General features: G+C 38.8%; 1 pseudogene; it reads left to right on the forward strand.

The window, feature by feature from the left end:
• The window catches only part of LOC140947028 (uncharacterized), a 14,521-nt pseudogene extending 4,741 nt beyond the window's left edge, over positions 1–9,780 (forward strand).
• The last annotated feature ends 5,220 nt before the right edge of the window (positions 9,781–15,000 follow it).

Genomic DNA, 15,000 nt, shown 5'->3' on the forward strand with positions numbered 1-15,000 from the left:
ATTAATTTATTTAGCAATTCCAGTGATGTATACATTAACCCTAATAAACTAAAGCCTCGTCCAAATGGACGCAACATTGTTGGCCAACAACTCCCAACATTGTTGTTAGCAGAAGTCAAAGAAGAATAAAGACCAAGATGTAAATCAGATTCCTATTACTTCATAGTGTAGCGAGCGAGTTGCTTGAACACACCCCCACTCATCCAACAATGTTGTGTCCGGTTAATTGCACGAGGCTTAAGTACTAGTAGGTGAAACTGTACTTAATACAGTATTAACGGTAAACACTAGCAAAAAGTACATTATATTGTCGAGACTAAGACGAAATAATTAGGAATTGCGCATTTTCAAACGCACTCTTATCGTCACATATCTCATTTTTCAGTATATCAACACAACAGGAGTTCGAGTGTGTTTAAAAGAGTTGTACGAGTCAAAGTACGACCCTCTCTCAGTATCATATACTGTCTTGTCAGGTAAGAACGGGTTTATGGAATTGTCGTTTTAGTAACTCATAGGTTTTACTGATTACTCACAACTAATTCATTATGAATGCATAAAGAGAAATAAGTTACACGAGAGTCATTTCATTAATAGAGGAAGGCGATCATTTTAGATATTAGCTCCCTGGAAGTCATTCAATGTTTTTGCTACTGATTATCCCATGCACAAAATGCTCTCAATTTGGCGTCGTCAGTTTTATTTTCCTCTTTTCCTCCTGCTGAGCGTAACGGCCGCACCAGCAGTTGGGATGATGTTTGTGAAGCTGCCTCGTCCCCTGAGTCGTTCGCGTTGCTTGCCTCCATTTCTCGCGCTTCCCGATTGTTCTATTCTTCCTACTAAGCCTTGGGAAGCCTGTGGAAAAGACACTCTTTAAGGGACCAAATGTTTGGGGATTTCTAGACTGCACAGTCGTTTTATATCTTTATCACAGATATTTGCCAGCCAAGATGGAGTTATTTCGGTGGCTACTGTTACCTCACAAGTCGAGTTTGCGCCTCGTGGCTGACCGCTGAGTCAAACTGTTCTACGATGAGTTCCAATTTGGTAACGGTTCACAATCAAGAAGAAAATGTCTACATTCAACACCGTCACAACGGAGAGAGATCTTGGATTGGACTCAATGACCGAAGTGTGGAGGGCTCCTTTGTGTGGACAAACAAAGAAATAAGCAAATTTAGGTTCTGGGCCCCACGGCAACCGAACGACTGGAAAAACGAAGACTGTGTTCACACTCTTGGCGCCAAGCATGGTTACACTTGGAATGATGTGCCATGTACTAACTGTTACAACTACACTTGTTTTAAAGGTACTAAGCGTAGCACTATGAAGATTTATAACTATATATCTTAATCTTCATGTTCCAGATAGTGAATCTACCGAGTTAAAACTACATTCAAAAAGGTCGAAACACAATTACACCATGTTAGGCAGATGGTTAGACAGAATGCTTGAAAAGGAAGAGAGGGTAACACCAATCAGTTTCATTATAATTCGAAACATAGGGAAACGAATCGTATACATTTGCATTAAAAAAAATGTCCATTGACCTAAAAATGGCCCAAAAGCCTGAAATCGGAGTAATCAAAAAAAGAGCGAGAAAGCGTTCATACGTTGGAACCACGGGAAAAGTCGCGCTAACCTCCGCTTGCGTACTTTTTAACCCGGTTTTCTAAACACCTCTTTGCAAATTATTAACGTCCATAAGTGTATACGTTAATTCATGGCACGCTTACGAATCTTTTGCAAGTTCCTTTTTTTCAAACATTTTTTTTTTGCCTTGACAGTGTACGTCAATTACCCAACTACACCACAGTATATTCTTTTTAAACAAGCTTCATTAACCAAAAAAGCCATGTTGTTTGACAAGAAGCCTCTTTGTGCTTACTTTTTAGACTCGGATGAATGTACCACTTGTTCCCATTCCTGTGACGTCAATTCCGTTTGCCAGAATACCGCGGGTTCATACAAATGCTCGTGTAATGCTGGGTACACAGGAGATGGAAAACTTTGCAATAGTATTTGAGATACAGTTGATCCTCCATGTGCGACCACCTCTCCTAAGCGACTCATAAGTCGACATGGAGCTGCACATATCGTATTTTTGAAATTGCACAGAATGAATTGTTTTTTCAAAGAGACGACCTGTTAATGTTCGATTTTTGTAAACGACACCTTCCCGTAAGCTAATCTAATCTGAAGGTTCTTATACAAGACGACAAAGCCATTTAAGGTGCAATGTTTGTGTACAAAAGCTCAACACTGTCATGTCATTTTGGAAAAAAGCCTAAAACCATATTTGTCTTAACATGCAAACAACAAACAAACAAGAACCAAAAAAATTAATACATCCTCCTTAGCTACCAGATGTAAACCATCAGGTAGATTTAATATTAGTTATTCTAACGCTTTACGTAACTTACAATTCTCATGCAGATATGGACGAGTGTTCTACCAACTCTCACGGCTGTGACGTTAATGCGGTGTGTAGTAATACTGTTGGATCTTACGCATGCGCATGTAAAGCAGGATTCACAGGAGATGGATTTACATGCACTGGTGAGCCGTTTGGGTACAATTTTGTTGGTTTGATATGTTTGTTTTTTGAGTGAACAGCAACGACTGCTATACAAGACTCTTTTGTGCTCTTTTCGCCTTTTACAGTTTTGTAAAGCTGGTTAGGCTGGAATTTATATTAATTTTAGTGTTGAATGTATGTAGTCAACATATAGAAAAGAGGAGCCAAACAACCAGTTCATCTGATAAGTGCAACGATGGTTATTGTTCAAACATGCGATCATTTTTTAGGGCTAAAAGTCAATTGGTTCGATAGCCTAACCGTAAAACAATGGGAAATAATGATAAACAATGATGTGCTATAATTGTTTTGCAACCAATGAGGAAACACCTTACGAGCAGCTCTTTCATTACTGTTTTTTTGTTTGTTTTTTTTTCATCATGCTTAAGATAACTCCTTCCGTTTTCCTCGTTCCGTTTTCTCTTAGCATTAAAAAAACGTTTTGATAATACATTTTGGCATTCTTCGTTTTGTAGATATTGACGAGTGCGCCAGCGGTACTCACAACTGCCACAGCTCACTTGCTTCATGTACAAACACAGTGGGATCTTTTAGTTGTTCATGTAATAATCCTTCCAGCGGAGATGGCAGAACTTGCAATCTACCATCAGGTAATCAACTCGCCGAATATTAGGAAGGTTGTCCATTTACTAGACCTCTAGTATACCGGCGAAGGGATCGTCGTTACTTCCGGTAGGATTGTCCTAATACTCATTTCGTACCTACGTGACTAAACCAGCCTTCAAAAAATGTTTGAGCCTCTCACTCTATCTGGATTTTGTCCTGCAACCTCTTATGTTAAGGAAAATTTGAAGATAGCGGTCTAGCGATTAATGGACTATGATTCGTGAAGACGTCACTTATTTGACTGCGGGAGCTTTAAGTTAATGGTAGTTTCTTGGTGTTGCGGAAACGACACAACTCAAAACAAAAGAGAACTAACATTAATTAGTTTCTGCAACACCCAGAAACAATGCACCCAAGATAACATACACTAGAGAGTTCAGTACTCCATAGAAAAGTGTAAGAAAACGGTTTTTAGTCGCAACCTGAGCAAGTAAGAGGAACTGAAACGTTGCGACAAGGACCCCATTAGCTGCCATAAACTGATCGGATGGACTCATGATCAGTGGCCAACTTAAAACCTTGAGCATCATCAAAGGGTTCTTGGTCCAATTTTTTAAGAGAGATAAAGAAGCTTCACTATAAGAAACATATGAAAATGGCGCGTTGTAAATCCGTTGTACAAGGCGAATAGTACTGGGGGGCTACATGCTTGAAAGGCTTAACTAGCAGAAATCACTTTGTCGTTAGACCCTTCTCACTAAAATGATTAACTAAAAGAAGATTGAGATGGGAAAGTGCCTGCACAAGCTTGTGTCAGTTTCAATCAAGTGATCATTTAACTTTGCCTCTATACTTATCAGTTTGGGGTTTCGTAACTGAACCGACGCAACGAAGTGAAATAATCTTGTTTCATCTCTAATATTATTTATTGAAAATATATCACCGTTTCTGATTGTCTCTAGTCCCATCGCTAAATCCCCATAACCGGCACACGGTTACTATATTTGGAAGCCGATGTAGGACGTACCCAGTCGATGGCATGCTCCTCCTCGATCTGCATAATTCTTCGCATCTTACTCAGACTCATTCAATAACTGTTAAATATATGAAATATTGTGACTCAAGAAGATTCTCAATAGAAGAGGAAAACTTTGAACTTGTTTCCACCATGTTAAGGCGGGGAGTCGAAAAATCACCCACATTGATCACGTCGAGCGAACATTACATTACTCACGATATATGCAGTATTACTTTCAATCCGGAGAATCGATTTCTCTAATTTTGCCGATTAACTGCGAATGCGGTCAACTTTAATCATCGAGACCCATCTGTTGTCTAACGAAAAGTTCAGAAAGAAAGAGCCTCAGAGAATGTTCCCCTAAATCTTAATTGTACTAGTTAGTATCTTTTTCTTTTAGCATCTTGTGTTTGGATTTTATTTTTGTTCATTCACGGTCACGTCTGAAAGAAATTCAGTTTGCTACATCCGCTTTCCTTCCCCTTACAGTGTATTTTATTTCGCCCTTCCTTCCCTTTACCCTTGTTTACTAATTCTGTTCCAATTTGCTTTACGACCTTTTACCAAAAACGCCAAACGAAGATAAATGCGACTTCAATCATTAATGTATTCGTACCGTGCGCAAGTCACTTTTTTTACATTAGGAGCTTTTACAATAGAGAGCCACCACGTACAGGAACGAGAACGTCATAAAAATCATAGATTTAGATTAGCGACTTTGCCAGTTTATCATGCTTTTGAACCTCCTTCAAAACTTATTAGTATTCAGTAGGGATATCGTCCAATGGACTTTATGAACTCAGTCTCTTGGGGCGGGGCTTTTCATTCGGTCTGAGGAAAAATACGAGTTAAAATGACTGAAACATTTATTGTAAATACTAATAAACATAAAATGTTATGTAGTACCCTCGGTCATCCTAATTTGCAACAAAATTAAAAATTATTTGCGAAAACTTATTCACAAAAATGTCGAAGTTTTTTAACTGAGAAATCACCAGACTAATCCAATTTCACGACTGCTTATTCATAGTTGGTGAAGTGAGACGTAAACAATTCTTACATGTACCAGTCACTGACCGGTTCGCAATTCCGCAAAACTTAATTTATATCAATTTCCCATTATGTCGCGTCGCATCGCAGCTAGATGTAGTGACACTCTCTTCGAACGTTTTTCCCTCTTGTACGATTCAGAATAACTGTGGAAATTTTTTAAATTTGGATAGCCGTTTTGCGAAGGCAGGTAGGGGGGGAGGTGGGGGTCCCCAGGTAGGTGAGATGAGCCGCTTAGGTAGGGTAACCCGCCTTTCTTTACAATCTTTCATATGGTCACCCCCACCTATCATGTAAACTTGATCAAATTAAAATGAGAGAGTATATGGACGGGGGGGGGGGGGGGGTGGGGTGGGGGGGGGGTTACCCATCTACACGTGAACAGGTCTTTAAACTGTGTACTTGAGGTTGTACAATGTATTTGCATAATTATATCTAACCAACCTTTGTTTTTTTGGCTGCTTTTGGGTTCCCATTTTATTATTTTCTTTTTAGTTAAAAAGAGAAAACCGTTATTTAGCAATCCTATCCGGTGAAGTGAAAAATTTAGTAACAGTAATATTTTATCAGCCTACCCCATAAAATGGCTTTTCCGCCAAAATTACAACCGCAATTTGATAATTGGAAGCATAGTTATCTACTTTACAATATGTGAAATTTATTGGGAAAAAATGAAATAAGGAAACGACGCATCTTCACTTCGGCCTTAAGCTGCTCGAGATTCTTCTATATTACCTAAAGATTCTGCAGAGTCATTCCAGAGGCGGACTGCTCATGACCGCTGACCGGCAATGAATCTAAAGGAAGGCATCGCAGCCTAACTTGTTTCTGTTTCCGAAGGCTGATTTTCCGAGAGTGAGCATCGACCATTTTCTTAAACCTGTTACAGATAAGAGGCTGAGCAAGTCCCTTAACATGTGTTAAATAAACTCGAATTTTTTTTAGTCTTGTCAAAAAGCACAAGGCACTCGTTCTATCACTGGTTAAAAAATCTTGCGCTTATTACGTTCGAATGTTAAACCAGTGATATAAAACACTGCTGTTCGTGTTGCAAACATTACTAAAGACGGGAAGGCTTTCAGACTATAAAACGATTGTTTTTCCTTTTCCCACATTGAGATACATTACCTTAGAATTAAACACTATAAAACATTCACCAACATTTGACAATTAACTTGAGCGAAATGGAATAAGAGTGATAAAAATTAATTTGAATAACAGCTTGAATACAGTTTTTAAGTGACGTTTCGCTCCATGGCGTCGCCTTCTTGGTTGCTTAATTAGGCTTCCTTTTAGGGAAAGAGACCGTAACTGATAGGGAGATCGGGTATGCCAAATATCTGTGAGAATACGGACTCTACGTCTCCGACCGAGTTTAATAAACTCTGGTGGAGCTAAACTTTAACGTCACTGAAATTCGCAGCAGACTGCGAGATTAAAAGCACACCATTTGAAGAGAGAGCATCAAGCTCAAGAAGAAAAAACTTTCTAGGCGTTTGTTATTTTGCGCTTTTTTCTGATCATTATGATACAATTAGCTTCAAGCGTATCTGACCCTGCTATAAAGGGAAGATCTTCAGGAAGTCTAGTTCGCTGCTTTCTCCTTGACGCACACGGATCCGTGCAAAAGAAGTAAATGAAATTGCGTGAAATTTCAGGCAGTGAAAAATCAAACAGAAATAGTTCTTTCTTCCTTTTGAGTTCATGGGCATCCTAACTCAAGGGATTTTAAAAATCGACCTTGGTGCCAAAGTTCCAAGAAGGCAACCTCATAACACAAGACCACTCGGTAAGATGTTTTTTAGAGTTTCAAAGGTATAAAGTAAAAGTCGCTTACTACCGACTGTACAACGTTTTAATAAGCTCTATTTTTTTACAGTAACTGAGTTATTTCTCGCGCGCTGATCGGCTAATTTCTATCAATAATAAGAGGAAGGAGAATAAAATTTTCATTTCTGTAAGACGGAACACCCTATAACGGACAGTTTCTAAAATTTATCCGCTTAATACGGACACCATGTAAAATGGACAACGCGGACACTTTTCTGTGTCCCGAGGCACAAACTCGCATACATTGTTAACCCTGCTATTTACGGACATTGGTTACCTGCGCACTGTCTATTTTCCTTGTAACAATCTCATGCTAATCGTAGATATTGTACACTGTTCAAACAATGACAGATTTCTTTGGGTTTAAGAAGCAGAATAGCGTGTTATATTTGATTTTAAGTCAGTCTTTCTTCCCGTGTTTGACCCTTGTACTATATAGCCATTTAATATATATTTTTTTCTGCTACAAAAATTGCACTTCCTTGGCTTTTCGAAGCAGTCAGTGTTCCTACCCTTCTTCCTCTTTGTATGCCATAGTCTTTATATCAATACAACATGTGTACTGGACGTTTTTTCGGACAGCCCACTTATTACGGCCATCAGGATGATACAGACACGAAGGCATTTCCCCTAATTGTCCGTATTAACCAGGTTCTACTGTAGTTTTTGTTTTAAAAAGTAATTTTTTTTACTCATCCTTTTTTGCAAACATTTAATTTGTTATAGTGAAAAGCGAATTGACGCCAGATCATAACATTGTCAAATTTTCTACTAGATTCACTCGCGTGGGGCTCGTGCTACGGTGGATCCACATCACTTTGACAATGTTATGATGCAATTTTATCATCAATAAGAGGACAAACGATAAAGAAATTAGCGTCGATGTGATGAATTGAACCAATTTTAGTGCATAAAATTATTATTTAACCTACTATTTCCCTACTTCATCGTACGTAGCAGAGATCGCTCATCCATTTGCGGGCGCAGATCGAGGCAGCTTAAGAATGCCTACAGATATATTTGTCTCCTTTCCCATGTTATTGCTTAAATTTGACTGTATGTCTACCACTCTGTCAAAGTCAATAACCAATCGTCAATTACCCGTATGCAGACAGAGATCGCCACAGTAAAGGCAGGTGCTGGGGGATCCCGCTTTGGGGACGTCAAAATTACCCCCTTTGAACCTGTTTATGTGCTGTAGATAAAACGTTTCGAAAGATTAAAATATTCAATGATTTTCTAGCTTTTTAAAAGTTAGATCATTATTATTTTTTATATATTAGAATGTCAGAATTATGCAAGTCTTAACAGTTATACCAGAAAGATTACCTACTACACTTCTTACCGCGGTTATTGTGACAATGGAATCGGCCCTGGATGGTTCCGTTTCGAAGGGTCCGCCGGTACAAGAATGCCAACTTCATGTCAACCATATCACAGATGTGGGACTCAAGTTACAAACTGGATAAATGGTGGACACCCCACAGTAGCAGACGGTCAGGTCAGCAGGCAGGTGTGTTTCCACTGGACATCAAGCTGCTGTGAATGGTCAACAAACATCAAAGTGCGGAATTGTGGTTCATATTATGTGTACTATCTAAGTGGTACACCTGCTGGTTGTAATCTCCGTTATTGTGGTACTGATTAAACACAAGGCACAATATTTTTCACTTAAAAATAAAGGAGGGAGAAAAAAATGAGGTAGGATAACATAGTAAGGTTAGCGAGTTTTATTCAGTGTTTTGCAAATTAATATGAGAATATAAATGAAAAATAGTCCTACTCTTAGGCTGCTTTAGAATAACCAACATTAGGCAAACAGACAATTGCCTTTGACTTACAGATCAATTAGATATAGAATGGACAACACTGACGTACTGTTAAGAATACAGCGGGAAAATTTTGTTAACTTAGATTTTCATATTGATCGGTGTAAGGGGGTACACGTAACTCGCACTCTAATTGTGAACGAATTAAACCAGGACATTTAAGATTAAATTAGGACGTTTTCACTAATTTTCTCAGCCAAATCACAGTGCTGCAGCCTAGTTTACTCTTTAGCACTGCTGGGTGATTAACTAACAAACCTTAAAGTATGGAAACACTGATCGGCACCAGGGCAAACGGTCACTTATTAATATATTGTATGAAGCACTTCTAAACAAATCAAATGCTGTTTCGTAGTTGTTCTGCAATGTTTGATTACAGTAGAGCGGTCCTCTAATTTAAAGGCAAAGGTACAGTAACTGGCTTCCTCCCGGTCCTACAGTCATTCTGAAGAATTACGACCACAGATAATATAATATAACGATTTCCAAGCCTGTATCTCAGACATCCCTTGGAGTCGAAAGGGTGGTGATCAATCGATGAAATATCACTTGACTGCTAATGATTTCTATCGATACCAATTTTTATCTATTGATTACCCCGGGATGTAACTACACGCGAAAAGTACACCGTAAAAAATACTGGGCCCTACAAACCTGGGTCGGGTTGCATAAAACATCTTAAGATTAAGGGAACTCGTAACTATTATTTCAAAACAATAGGTTATTGTTTCAGAACAAAAGTTAAGAGCCCTCTCATCCTAAGAAGGCTTTATGCAACCTAGCCCTGGCCAGTATCAGCCATCAGAAGATTTTAAAGAAGAGATAAGAATTTTCAAAAAGTGATAATTGTTTGATCCTTCGACTCTTAATTGCAACTCACTTGTCAATAAATGTACTTTTTGCATGAATTCAGTTTTTATTTTTTGATGAACAGTTGAACGGATGTATCTTGCGATATAAATCGATGAAATCTATAAAAATCAAGACAAATCGATGAAGGAAACGAGTGTGTCATCGATTTCTACCGGGAGGGTGGGTGGGGGAATTCTCCCTTATATAAGCCATATAGGTATGTGCCGCCCCAAAGGGTAAAGTTTTTGCAGCGTTTTTCGAAAACGGTTGTAGACCTTGCCCATTTTGTTCTCTGAATCGGGTATAGTTTTTTAGGGAGCTACGGTGGTGTATGGACATAATTGTCGATTGGTTCTATTGTAAGTGAATAACTCAGATATAAACCCACAATATGCGAATTCGAAGTGGATTTTAAGAAATATTTTTTGTTGGCGTTCTCATCTCAGTAATATATAATTATATATTATTATATAATTTCTGTCTAGATCTTTGAAAACATGTATTTTGCGTTTTCTGACCGCCTCCAGGTCTGAAAACTGGCATGGATTTTAGAGGCCAGGTCTGAAAATGAGTGTGGAAAATGACATGTTTTGGTCTGTAATAGGGTCAGGATTTGGAGAACCGGGCGGCACACCCCCACCAAGAATTCTTAGGAGAACCCCCCCCCCCCCCATTTCCCGGTGTTACTGACATTTTTTTTTCTTCTGTTAGCTGTTTGTGTATTTGAAATTCTTGTAGTTCCTGGGTTACCTTAATATCCTTACCTTCATTATAATTTTTACCAAACGTTCTTCCAATGAATATTCTTCGCTTTCTTTGTCACGTCAGTTTTGCTGTGTGTAGCTGCAATTTTTTTTTTTTTTTTTGAGATTTTAGCATTTCAAAAAGATTTGGAATAAAAGGCTTGCAGAATCAATGATGAAAACAATACCACACGGAAAATGCTTTGTACGGTATTTCCGAGATTGCTGTTTTTGTATCAGAAATCTCACTCTTTCGATTTCTTGAAGTACGTCAACAACTCGTACGAAAATACCGTACGCCCGCACTTTCCATGAAGTATTCTATATGAATAACCTATGTAGCAGGCGCATGGAAGTAGTATGAGGTGCGAGAGGGGGACACAGGCGAGGGGAGGGGGAGCTAACCTCCTCACAGCGATGGTTCAGTTCTGTGCCATAATTTCTGCTCCTTTCCACCTCCGGGCTCACTTCTGAGTCCCACACCTTAATTTTCTAGCTCTTTTTGGACTAAGTCTTTCAAAGGATACTTACCTGGGCCCAAGAGGCTCACAAAGCAGGGGCACCCAAAGACTGTTTTCGGTAAAGTATTTTTTTCGGAGAAGCAAATATTGACTAGAATTTTATTACTTGACGACAGCTTAACAATTCAAGAGGATGGTTCCATCCATGTAAAATTTTCGAAGCTTATCTAATAAATTCCCTACGATTTTCTGAAGTTTGATAGTTCACATTTCACCGCCCAGGTTAGGCTGTTTTTCATACAAAAAAGAAAAGTGACCTAAAATTTTAGGATTAAAAAAATGTGATGGAGAGAGGAATCACAAAAATTCTCCCTTTCGTACGTTAAATTATAGCATCTAAAATTTTCAGGAAAGTAATACTGAAACCATCTGGCAATTTCGAAAAGACTCCCAAGTTCCACCAGGATTACTGAATAGGTACAAATTTTATAGTGCCACTTAGAATTTAATTCTAGAAATCGTAAAGTACCCTGGATAGCCTAAAAAGTGCTTTCAACGTAATTGTATTTAAGAGGGTCGTTGGATGCCTCTGATAACGACACCCAATCACATTTATAATCGGACTAACAAAGATACCCATCGCACATCGTACATGGCTGCGTAAACAGGCTCCCAAAGAACCCCATTCATAAAAATCGATACCCATGCCACTCACTGTATAAATAGGCTCACAGCGATGCCCGGTCACTTTATAATCGGGAACGCGAAGCCCCCACCGCTAACCTCCATTTGGCTCACAAGGATTCGTTGCCGTCTTTTGGATAATTAACACATAAATTAAAAAGGCGTTAACTCCCCACATGCTGAACTCACTATCGATATATTATTTTGGACAAGTAAAACCAGGTCACCCGGCGCGTAAGCCCCCTCGGCAAAGATAATCCCAAACGATTCTTGAACAAAGTGGCAACGCCAATAAAAAATAAAGCGAAAGCAAGCTGAAAATTATAAAGCAAACCACATCACAAAGGCGGTAGTACATTCCCCTGAGTCCTAACAAACACGGGCGAGACTTAGAATGCTGACCAGCACAAAAGGAAAAAAAAAATATAACAACTCACCCTGTAATAGGCAATGAATACTCTCCTCAAACAGAACACAGGAGCTTCCACAGATAGCACAGAAAATTTGCGAAAGAAACAAATTCCGTCATGCCTCGTTGGCATAGAAGTGGAGTTCGAAGGCCTAATACGTAGCTTACAGTATTTTGTGTTCCGGCCAAGACAGCCGCATCTGACTGAGCTCCATTGCCAAATTAAAATCTTGCACTGATTGCGGTTGCAAAGGAAGCACGGCCTGCTGCAACGCATCCGACAAAACGGCAGCAGGCCGTGCTAGAGCAGAACCTTCTTTACCCGCGTTCAATGAAACTCTTTGCGAAATGACAACTGTGCATAATTATATATTATTCAGGCTTAAACAATGGCTAATACGTTATCACACGGAATAATGAACACAAGCACAGTTTTAATGCATGCAGAGTAATTTGAATACATCTTCTATCCGCCACAATACAACATCATTTTAAGTGTAATTATAACATACATGCATGCAGTGGAATCATACATGCATTATTGGAATCCAGATAAACCGAATACCTGAGGTCTGCCTGGAAAAATGTGTTCGTAAGTAACAGGGGTTCGTTATCCTAAACATATCACTGTAAGTACGGCGAGGAATGCACTCGGCCTCGTTATACCGCGATATTCCTTTTATAAGGGGTAATTGTCACTCGTTTCTTGCTCCGGGTTGTGGCTGGTGTGCCCTCACCTTTGCTGGAATAAATCTTCTTGTGTATCTGGATTTTCCTAGCTTGAATGTTTAAATGAAATAAACGGCCTCTCTTGTGGGCAAATTTATCTCCAAAGCTAGACGGTTTTCACCTTCCCTTTTGCAGAACAAACCTTCGTTAATTTTCTGTCAGTTTCCAAGGACCTACTTATTATAACTCTATAGAAAAGGATATTAAAGAATCTAATTCTCTCCACTTATTCAAAACAAAATTGAAAAAAAAATTATATATGAATTATTAGTTACAAGTCTTGTAGTAAATAGTTATATTTCATCACATGTTTGATATTATTTTTACACTTATTGTTACATGTACCATACCTTATATTTTGTCAACTCAGTCTAGGTAATTAGTTAATTTATACTTACCTTCATTGTATTTTACTTTCGATCCTGGCCTTACTGTTACTGTTAACTTTATTTTTACTCTGAGGGAGCCCAATGTCTATAAGCCTCATGGTTTCTTTTTGGGCTTCCTCGCCACTTTCATTTGCTTTTGTGTAACTGTCTTAATGTTTTATCGTTATTTGTATTTTGTGGTAAATCAAATCAAATAAATAAATAAATAAAAATAGACTCCACCAACAGCAATAACTGACTCAATAATACTATCTAAAGGAGCATGGAGCATAAAGGAAATTTATTTCTGAAAGAAATAAATGGTTTTATGCTTAACGTGACCATTAATGTGGCATTTCTCCAGCTACCTGGAAGGGGGCGTTCCTGCCATCCAGGACATTATATTTGTGTTTTTATGGCACGAAAGCGAGGCACAAGGCCTCTCTGCTCACTGCAACAAGTAAGTTGGAAAACATTTTTCCCTCCCTTCCCTCCCGTTTGGCTCCACTTTCATCTCCCGAATGGCGGGTGTGCCCTCACCTTTGCTGGGATAAATCTTCTTGTGTATCTGGATTTTCCTAGCTTGATATGTTTAAATGAAATAAACGGCCACTCTTGTGGCCAAATTTATCCCAAACTGGAATTGTCATTATTGGGTATCCCAGCAAACAGAGCTCACCCAAAGCGAGACTCCACCAACAGCAATAACCGACTCAATAATACTATCTTAAGGGACATGGGGCATAAATCACTGTAAGTACGGCGAGGAATGCACTCGGCCTCGTTATACCGCGGTATTCCTTCTATAAGGGGTTTGTCAAGATCTTTTTTTACCACGACGAATATATAAACAGCAACTGGAAATCGTTTAAAAGGAAACAAAAAGGAAAAACAAAAAATTAGACTCGTGTTTTATCCATACATGTACTTCTTTCGACCGCACTCTTTGAGACTACTCGTGAGACTAATAGCTGCTTAACTACTCTGATTCAAAATGTTACAGAGAACCGCAATATGATAAACTTTGACGACAATTGGTTGCTCTGGTTACGTAATATGGTGTCAAAGTGACGATTACTTAAGGAGAAGGGTCGATAAACACTAGAGTGATCGGGCTGAACGTGACTAATGTTTAGAGCTGAAGATAAGATGACAGGATTGCTGGAACGTTGCTGGCCGGAATAAAGGATTTCCGTATTTCATACACAACATTTTTTCAAGGGATATGGTCACAATGTTTGCAAGTTGATATTAAATCAGAACAGCATTTAAATCAGATTTAAATTAAACTCGCAGCACCTTTCTTTTATATACTGTTCTTAAGTCGTGGAGTTTTTAAAGTAACAAGTAATTCTTCATTGCACGGGATTACGTTCTGCTAAAAAGGTATAGCATTTCGACTGTCTTAATATGAAGCAATTTTAATCCTAAATTAAAATTTTTCCACCATAGCGTTTATTTTTACGGTATATTTATTGACTTCCTTAGTTCGACTTTATTGTGCTGTGTCATTAACGACTGCCAAGGGAGAATGAGTTAGCTCATTATTTACACTTTCTTAAGACTGTACAATGCCTGACCTTTAATAAACCAGCCCCACCCCTCACAATCGTCTCTCCTCCCCCATTAACCTTTTTGTGACGTGTTCAGGTTTACAGGGATAATAGTTTTAAGGTAGGCCAATATATATGTGCTATGTCATAACATGACATAGCAGAAACTAAGAGAGGATTAGACAGGTTCCCAATTCTCTCTTACAAAAACTCGAGGGCTCAGAGCTCCGAATTAAACAATTGAAGCAATGCAAGTGGCCTAGTTTGCTTTAGTCAAGAGCCGGATTTTCGGTGCCAGCGTTCAGTAACTGATTGGTCTGATGATCTTA

Source organism: Porites lutea, chromosome 8 (assembly GCF_958299795.1).
Source record: "Porites lutea chromosome 8, jaPorLute2.1, whole genome shotgun sequence".
NCBI lineage: Eukaryota > Metazoa > Cnidaria > Anthozoa > Scleractinia > Poritidae > Porites > Porites lutea.